We start from the raw sequence: 10,383 nt of genomic DNA, 5'->3' as shown, positions 1-10,383 counted from the left end.
ACAGTGACAGGCTACAATTTTTATAACCACAGTAAGTTTTGGACAAGATTATGTTCTCTTTGCTTTGGTTCTCATCTTGAAAGCCTTTTGCACTTTCAATGGACAAAGACTCACTGACTAAAAATCCACAAAGCAATACTCGCTATCCAGGCATTCTGATACACAGCATTCATGCTGCAAACAGCAAATACTTACAAATTCTGCAGGGATTTAAGAAATCTAATGTTTTGCTTGACTGAGTAGTTATTGGAAATGGATTTATTCGAATCAGTGTGGCCGTTTTCCTTTACAGTGTTCTCTCTCACTGGGTTGTGTCGAATGATCAGTCCTGTGACCGTGCCAGTAAAAGATGGCCAAAACAATGTGTGTCAATAAAAGGAAATGAACGTGTTCCCACACACTGTCTGTGTGATGCCTTGGACTTGCAAGATGCTACAGTTCAGGAAAATGTTTTGTGTTTAAGATTCCTGCAATCAACCCCTCAGCTTTCACTGTTCCAGCATGGAATTAAAGCAGAAAACAACATCCTTTTAATTTCCATTTAGCCAAAAACCTTCGAGGCATTTCTATTGGGATAATTTGCTATCAAATTATGCTCTTTTTTTTAGGCTTCATCGGGCAAAAGCACACTCTCAAGGTCATTTCTAATTTGATGTAGAAGTAATTTTAAATATTCATTGTTGACCCCAGGAGCTCCTTAGTGTCCTGATGTTCACAAAGGGAGGTTGTTACTTGTTAGTCCCTGTCACTTAAATCAAGTGAAAGACTTACTGATTAGCTGCAGGCATAAATGGGACACACAGATGGAGGAAAAAACAGGTTATATCATAATGTGGCACTTGAAGTAAAAACGTTCAGAGGGACAGGAATCAAAAAGTCAAATTACAGGGTTCTGTATATATGAAACGATTTATCTCTTTTAATACGCACATTTTTTGACGAGTAGTCATTTGCATTTAAATCTAAGGTGGTTTTAGTGCCAATTAAGACGTGGCCCAAGGAGTCTGTTATTTCATTGATGCATATAACTGTGGGCAACACAGTTTAACAAGATATTTTATGGCCTAGAGCCAACCTGTGTTTCCTCAACCAGCCATGCTTTGTTCGGAACATGTTACAATCATTTGGAAGTTAAGAGAGAACAGTGGCTTCGCTGCTGAGACTGCAGTACACAGATATATAGGAATTGAAATTCCTTGAGGAGAATTTTGACAAATATATCCTACAAGACAGGTTTTAGATGACATGATGCCTTAACTGCCACCGTGTCATCTTTTTCTCTTACTCATTATTCACACTGTGAATAATCGATGCATTTGGCACCATACGTTTTGAAGATGCAGTAATGCATGCATTCCAAAGAGAATTTGTATCTTGTGTGTTGTGTAGTGTATTAAAAGAATGTCTTCATAAATAAAACAATGAGGAATTAAAGGATATATATACTGAGGAATAAGTAGATCCTACATGAATTGTGTGTGTGCTGCCTGTCAGCTCTTTTGTCCTTTTCTTCATTTAAATGAGAAGCATGAAACATAAATCTGCATGAGAACGTCCATGTATTCAAATATACATAAAATGCTACCATAAAGCAGGAACTGGGGAATACAGACAAACAAAGAGGTGACAGAATAGCTTGTTACACTTATATGAATGAATAAATAATACATTACAAAGATTACTATATATACTATACATACATATATATACACACACACACAGACACAGTGCAACCCATTTAATATCCCCTCTGTGAAGAACAAATATGTAATATTAAGCTGGCTGTGACTTTAACAGGATATTATCCAATAAGGCTGCCACACAGGAGAACAAAGAATGGGATTTTTAGCTATGCATATTCCTGTCTTTTACGATTTGTAAACAGTTTGTTTTCCATTATTTAATGCCAAACTGTACCACTATGGCAGTATTACATGGCAATTTATGTTTTCATTTTATACATTTAATACATTGATTTATGTATTAATTGTTGACAAATAATCATATTGTGTTCTTGACAAATGCATAATTGCTGATATAATATACAGCATAGTAGTCTATTATCAACCACTATGCAGAATTTCTTAAAATAATGTTACCTTTTCTCAATCTAGAAAGCCGGAGGATACAGCATATACATCATAATACGGTGCCACTGTAATAGGGGCACAGATCAACGCCCTTAAAAACAACAGAGGAACTATTTGGCTACGCTGTTTGTAATTTAAAAAGGCAAAAGCCATTAAGAGAAAAGTAGCTCAGACATAGCTACCCATATACTTTGCCATTTCTATAACTAATTTATATGTATAAAGGTATCAAAATGTTTTAATGACAACCTACACAAAAGGTTAGGCAAGCCAACTTGCATTCAACAGTCAACTGTCTTGGGGAATAGAATTTAGGAAGTTGGAACTCTTGGAGCTCAGTGTGATCTACACCTGGTTTCATTGAGCTTGTCTGAGTAGTCTATTCAAGACTCTAGGATCACCGATGGCAACAGTGAGTGATGCAGAAGTAAGCAGAACACTAACAAGGTACTAACAGCATATTGCTAGCTGGTGGTGATCAAAATCAAAAGTGAACAATAGCTGAATTTCAGCCACGTTCTAACAAAGATACGTATTGTTGACTGCTTAGAGAGACATTTTTGGCATTGCTGCGAAAAGCTTACTAACCAGCATTAGTTTAGCTGATGATATTCCCGGAATTTTGCTTTGCAGCACTGTTCTACTGACTTGAACTACATGTTTTAATTGGTTAATATGCTATTATTGGTTATTCAGTCATTTTAAAACTAAACACCTTCTCCAAATAGATACGGGCAACTAGAAAACGCCTCCTCCAAATTGAACGGGCAACTGTAAAAATGACAATTACGAGGTTTGTCATTGAAACAGATATTAACCAAATTCATATTTCATATATGTAACAGGAAACGATATTGTGCACACTGTGTAGGAGAAAATTTCATCTCTTAAACCCCCCCCCCCCCCCCAATTCACCTATAAAATCAATGCCAATTACACCAATAATAAATCACAATGGGTTCTTTTAACGAGGCAGACGGAACACAACACTAAACAATGACAGAGACCTAAAACTTCTTTATTGCAGATCTGCAGGAGACAGTCTCATACACACTTAGCAGCATCATGAGTAATATGATAATGACTGTGATTAATAGAAGGTATAAAAAAAGCATCAAAGGGGGCAAATTACCTCAACAACTGACATCGCATAGTGCAAAATTAAAAATAACACACACACACACACAGCACAATGATAACAGTGCACACTGACTGCAATAGCCTGCAGTCCTTTACCAGTGAAACAGTGTGCTACACTGGTTTGAGAGGGCTAAAGGGTCACAGAGATCTGCCTGTTATCGCACGCAGGGCGCAGAGGGCTCCTCTGCTTACCCCTCAGTGCAGCCGGATCAGCTGCAGGACACACACCATCGCCCACAATCCACCACTTCACTGCGCATTGCGCTGACCTACATCTACTCCCTCACACTACCTCCATCCGACTGACAGCATCCCATCCGGCTCCTCAAATGTTGCATAACCGCTGTGCACACGTCTCCCGTACCCTCTTCCTTGGGGCTTTAGAGAGGCGCGCTAGTCTTTGAGAAGGAGAGGGCGGCTGAGGAAGCGGAGGACACAGATGCGTGCGGGGGAACGTTCTGAGGCCATGTTGTGTTTACAGTACAGCGAGCCAATTTTGTACGTTCAGTTCAATTAGCAAGTGCAAGGCTATTCTGAGCTGAGGACTTTTCCTGCCTGACTGCACCATTTGAGATTGGTCAAAAATGTTCTAAATACAAAAAACATGAAAACCTAATTTATATGAACACCATTTACAGGGGTAATATGTTCCCCCTTTCTGTATATATCAACGAATAAATGTTGTTCGTTGAAGAACTACAATTGAGAACATTTAAAGGGACTTCTCTTTCCATATTTCTTTTTCTGACGATATCTAAATAGTAATCTCCATAAACTGTTAAGACAATCTCTGTTTGCACACACTAACATCCTGCACCTCCATGTAACGTATCTAAACATCTTATTGTGTTTTAGACAGAGAAGAACGGAAGACAGTGCCTCACTGTGGTCGTGACATGGAACAGCAAAATGCTTGATGCTCTTTGTACTCTGCAGTGCTGAATTTGCTCTATCTCACTGATTTTTTTTATCTATTTGAGAATTTCATTCAACAGTTAACCGAGGCCAAATTCAAAAATTGCATATTGTGTGGTAAATATCAGAACAATTGCCCCAATGCATTACCATATAACTGGAAAAGGAACCCTTATCTTATAGCCAGTGCATTTCCCATCAACAGCTTCAAAGGAATTATGGATTTTCACTCTTTCTGTTATTTATGCAGTCTTTCACCTGATCTGTAGCAGAGGTCAGAGACACCTCCAGAAGCTGTTACCTCTCTATCTCTAGTATGCAGCTCTCTTCTGCCTTAGGCAGGAAGGAAGTGGACATGTAACCAGAAGGTTTTAGGTTTGAATCTTGGGTGGTGCACTACTGCCCAACCCTTCCAGAAGATACTCCATCCAAATTGCTTCAGTAAAATATGACCATATTTACAAACAAGTAATATGTACATAGGGAAGACTAAGTCACGCTGCCCAAATGTCTCCTAAGCATATAAAGCTTTTTTTTATTCCCTGCATCCCTATTCCCATTATAAATACAACAAGATGAAAAAATTGTAAGATCATTAGACGTGCTTGATTAAGACTTGATTTTGTGGGAGCTCTTAATTTTATAGTCAGTGCACATGCAAATTTCCTGGTGCAGGGCGATGAGAACCCGGTCTGCCCCAGTAGTTTAGTGCGCTGCACTCATCAGAAGGGAAACAATGTGGTTTTAATGAGTCAGCCAGCCAGAACCACAGCCACCCCTGGGGTACACTGTACACACACAATCACAAGATTGTTTATTTCTTCAATTTTCAACGGTTAATGAGTGTTTCTCCAACAAAGTCATTTTCTCAGAGATTACACACTGCAGAGGGCGGGTGGTGGCGGTGGTGGCGGTAGTGGTGGTGTGGAGGGGGGGGCTTCAATATTTAGATTTTTCCTTGGCCAGATCAGTGGCCAAATCAAAGCAGTATTCATTAACTGTCTGACTGGATCCGATAAAGGGATTCTTCCCTTCATTAGTTTCACCCACCTTGATCTATTTCAGTGGCTCTCTCCACGGAGAGTGGCAGCTGATGGCGGTGAATTTCATAAACGCCTCCTGCTGGCAATGGCTTGAGGCAGTTCCTCCTGAAACTTGGGTGGAAAGAAAGCATCACTGCAGATGCAGCCAAAACAACAGAAACATGGAAAAAAAAATGGCAGGAGAAAAGAAAAGCCCCGTGGTCCCATTAAAAGTCACTTTGAAACGCAACGTCACTTGTGGCGAAGTGGACTCTTCAGCAGACGCTCCAGATTGAGCGCAGCTGTTTGTCAGGGAAGCGAAGTCCGTGTAATGGCCAGATTTGTTCAAAGCATGTGGCGCTGGAAAGACGTGGGAAAGAAACACGATACTTTAATTAATGTCTCAGTACAATCTTAATAGAGATTAACTGGCCTTACTGAGACCAACATTCAAAATGCATACATTTGTGTTCTCCACAGTGACAAACACAGACCAACAAAGGAGTTGGAGTTGTGCTCCTTTCCCAGAAAAAGCCCCCAACAAAGCCCTCAGCAGCTTCAGTAGAGGACCCAGTGACAATTGGAGTTAAGCAGCACCCTGCAGTGAGATAGAGTGATGGCTGGGGATCAGAGACTGACATAACTTTGCTAATATCACAAGTAGGGGGAGATGGGCTTTATTTAAAAAAAGAGTTGTGTTGTGCCTCAGCAAATACAGCCAATTGTAGATGCACACATCTGGCCTCCATGTACCATCAGGTTTAAAGCACTTCCTCAATAGCTAGTTCCAACCCACCAGCCAGCTGTCCTCTTCAGAACCCACTGTCGTGAATCAGTGCAAGTGATACAGGTCATTCACTCACACACACACACACACACACATACACAGCTGTGATAAAACACCACTGAACAGGATAATTTATGTCATACCTCCAGTGCTCCGTCCTAATAAAATCTTCTCTCTGCTTTAAAAACTTTAAACAACTTTCTCCCTTTTTTCCAGCAAACAAAGGAGGAGATGTTCTTTTTTTCAATGGCGAGCTCTGGGAGAGCTGTGAAACAGAACCAGTACATTAGTGCACCAGATGTGTCTCTGCTTTGTCTACTACATCCTTCCTCAGCGCTGACTTTACTGCACAATCTGATTTGACACTTGGAAAATGACCCAGCCCCTAAATTAAGTGTTATGCTGGTAATGCTGGCATGGCTATAAGTCATCCCCTGTGCAAAGGAACATATATCTATTTTTGAGAGTGAATACCTTCTTTTCCTAGCAGGTGCAATGGCTCAAGAGGAGACACAAAGTGTAATAGGTTGAGTCAGCTTAATGACCTGATTGTTGTGTGGAAAGCAGCCACCAAAAAGAAAAGCGTTCAATGAGCTGAGGTAGATGGAAACAAGAGGCAGAAACTCATTTCTCATGGTTACTACAGAGGTCAAGATCGAGTGCAGAGAGAAAGTGAGGGAGACAGAGAGGAAATAGCAGGGAAATAAAGAGGGAAGGGGAGAAAAGAGTGAAAGATGCATTGTTAAGAGACAGGAAGGGAGGACAAAGGGGCATTCGTATGGATGGTATTTGTGTCTATGTCAACCAATCAAGGTTATATACTATAAGACTCCGACATCAGAAAAATGAACTTGGTAAACCATTTCTCTAATCTATACCAGTTATATTTTGCCATCCTCACTGGCCTGCTGTTGGCATATTTTGCCTTGATGAGACTCATTTATTAAGAGGATGGTTTTCGTATGCACCGTGCTAGTCAGCAATCACCTTTTTAGCATCCCAATTAACTCCTTTCTAATTGATGTTAGACGTATTAAAGTTAATGAGGCAGGAGGCCATCTGTTGAACAGAGAACCTGAGAGGATATTATCATTGAGAGGGCAAACACAGACAATGCCACAAGGACAGCACCTTGGGTAGGCTGCAATGCTGGAGAGACAAAGCCGGCTGGCAAGCGTCCTCCACAATCAGGGACTTTACATTACAATATTTTCTCTATACATTTTTATGCACGTATTTTATGGGTCTCATATTTCAAATATATGGGTCAATATATAAGAGGGATACATATATGACACATGATTAATGGGGCTCAACCCTCTCTGTGTGTGCAATAAATTATGAATATATTTTACAGATATACTCACCGCAGCTTTAAATTAAAATTTAATTCTAAATGGCCAGCGGTTGCTGCATCACACCAGGGCTGAGGCACCAAGGGTGGTGGTTAAAAGCCTTCCTCTCTCTTTGTTACAGCCAAGTCCCCAGTGTCACATGCAGGGGAGGCGTTTCTGGCCAGCCCAAAGTCACGAAGCTGGTGTGTGTGTGCGTGCGTGTGTGTGAGTTAGTGTTGATGATGGTGGTCATGTGAAAGTCAGAGTCCCCTTGTGGGGGTTCCGCCGGGAATCGCACTCGCAAGGGAGCCACTAGCTCAAGTTCCGCAGCTTGTTTAACCACAGAGACAATGTCAGAGAGTTACTGAGCCCAAGCGCATGACAAACACACCCTGGATTTACAGGCTCACACTCAGGTCCAGTCCATCCGGTGCCTCTCATAATAAATATATGCCCAGTAGAGTTTGTTACTGTGACATATCACAAGGAGCATATCACGTGGCTCTACACAAAGACTAAAGTCAACAAAAGGGATTTTGCAGCCTGTAGGGACTGATGCAAAGGGACAATAAGCACAGCCTGCAAAATCTAATATGTCAGTACCATTCAAAGAGGGCATTTACTCTCTGCAATAGTTATTTTTCACCCCCTTTAAAATGGTTTACTGTGTAAAATTGTAAATTACCTGACATTAGGGATTATTCCTTGATCTAAAAACAGGCAAGAACAATAAGCAGTCTCTTACTTCTGATCTGTCAACAGCTGTCAGTGACACTACAAACAATCTCAGCTTGAATGCATTAAGAGGGCTTTAAGGGTCATTCCGCTCTTTGATTTGGTATGGAGTCTTTTTTTTTTTTTTTTAGAACAAGTTTAACAGTTTGCATGTGTGTCTGTCTTTGAACTGAAAAAAAAATTATGTAATACATTTAAACTGGCTTCAACTTTAAATTATTCTTCAGGATGTAATAGTGGAGGCAATTCCTAGAAATCTACCGGTAATTCTATGATGAAACCCTAAAGTGGACGCCATATGGATTACGTTATCGGTGTTTCGCCTTTTTTCCCCGACATGGCCTTTGAACCCATTTTCGAAAGAAAAAAAAAATCAGAATCAGACGCTCTAGAGATGATCAAATTTTACGGTCGAGTTATGCTTTTTATAGTCACTGGAAAGAGCCAAACAATTTGCAATCATCAAACACATTAACCTTTTGCTGAGTGCCACGAGTCACCGCTTGTAACGGTTTAATGACAATCTCTTCGCGCCTGATGAAAAGGCAGAAGAAAAAGTCGTACCGAAAAGGAGACAAAAAGGAGGAAGAACAAGCCAGGACCGGTTCGGTTTCTCCATTGTTCGGTAGTTCTTGTTGGCGTATTTAACTTGCCCATATGCATGAAATATGACAGCACGGCGTCCGTTTCGCTTCAGAGCCTCCAGGCTGATACTTAACATTTCCTCAGGTGAAAGGGGCGCGTCATTAAAGAGAGTCGCGCGTGATTTTCATCTCAGGGCGCTGAATCCATTTATTGCATGACAGCCCTCAAATCGCGATCAATCGACTTCCCAGCCAAAGAGACGCCACACCGCCGCTGCGTCCTGGACTCTCATCCGCTTTCACTTATCTTTCCATTCTGGAAACAATTTTTGGTAATACATCAGCTTTATTCAAAAACGGTTCAATTGGATAATTCAGAACCATACACAGAGAGCGGGCTATGGAAATCAAACACAAAACCAGTGCGTGTTGTTCTATGTTTAAGTTAATGTTCATAAAACATTAATGACAAGGTGGGTGAATAAACAGGCTTTGCAGATTTGTGTGTTTCAAAAATAGCATTTGTGACAACAGAGGGGCAATGAAAAGCTAAGTAGGGAAAAGCAGCAAAAAAAAAAAACAAAACTATTTTGATTTTTTATATACACAAAAATATTATTTTGTGTTTCTGTATGCGTGCATGCAAGGCCACTGGGTTATGTTTAACCTGTAGGGGTTAATAGGCATTTACTGGAAACTTATTAGAATGAGTTACAACAATTATCAGAGGAGGAGAAGCAATTAGAGGGAGAGAGACAGCACAGAGAGAGAGATCCTTCCGGCCAATTAGCCCATGCGCTGAGAGCCCATGTGAAGAGTTCTGCTCATCGCCAATGCGGACGCTTACAGGACAGAACCAAGCACCTGCAAAGTCCTAATGAAAGCAGGTAATCAGTCACAGAACAAAAGAGGGACGCGGGGTGGTCGCTGGGTTTTGTTCTCCTCCATAAACATCTTGGCTTCATGATCCAGTCAATTAGAGACCCCTTTAGTGTGATTTATGGATCTGGACGCCCATACTAAAATGGATGTTCAGAATTAATATGCGTTTTCTTACGCCTATGATAAATTAGACTTGGGTAGACAATAGAGGTCACACCAGAATCCCAATGTTTGTCAATGCCATTGGCAATGGTGCTTACGGTGTGGGCTGGAGACTGTTTTCCATGTGACAATGCTTTGTCCCTGTTCCAGTGTTGTGGCTGGAATTTACAATTACCAGCATGGACAAGTTAAGATTATTTGAAATCATTTCTTTAATCCCTGAATTGTACGAATGAAATAGTGCACATCTGTATTGTGAATAACAAAAGTCCTTTGACTTGACAAATCTTAGACAAAAAAAATTACTGAGGCAACCCCCAAATACATTCAACTTTGTTACCAATTAAAAAATAAATAAATAACATGGCCAACAATTTTCCATGTTGTCTTTGCAAAGTAACTTAAATATTTAGATTATTGATAAAGAAGACTTGTACTCTACTTTTAACATATTATAGATTTCTCTCTGAACAGAATAACAACACATCCCAAACAGAGCAAGCTCTTATACTCTCATGCTCTTTTTTTCTTTGTTTCCTAGAATGTCCAAGTTGGTCATTCTCTTTAAAATGCTGATGCTTGTTTTGAGAGTTCAGGGACCTGGTCTCCCCCCACAGTCCATCAATAGCCACTCAATCCCTGGGAGACCTTAATGATGGTGTCCCTCCAGCGCTGGAAGTTGGAGATGTATAACCTCATCGCCTGCCCTAAAGGTGTGGGATAATACTCCAT

This window comes from Megalops cyprinoides, chromosome 2 (genome assembly GCF_013368585.1).
Source record: "Megalops cyprinoides isolate fMegCyp1 chromosome 2, fMegCyp1.pri, whole genome shotgun sequence".
NCBI lineage: Eukaryota > Metazoa > Chordata > Actinopteri > Elopiformes > Megalopidae > Megalops > Megalops cyprinoides.
Note: the sequence above shows the minus strand (reverse complement) of the source record.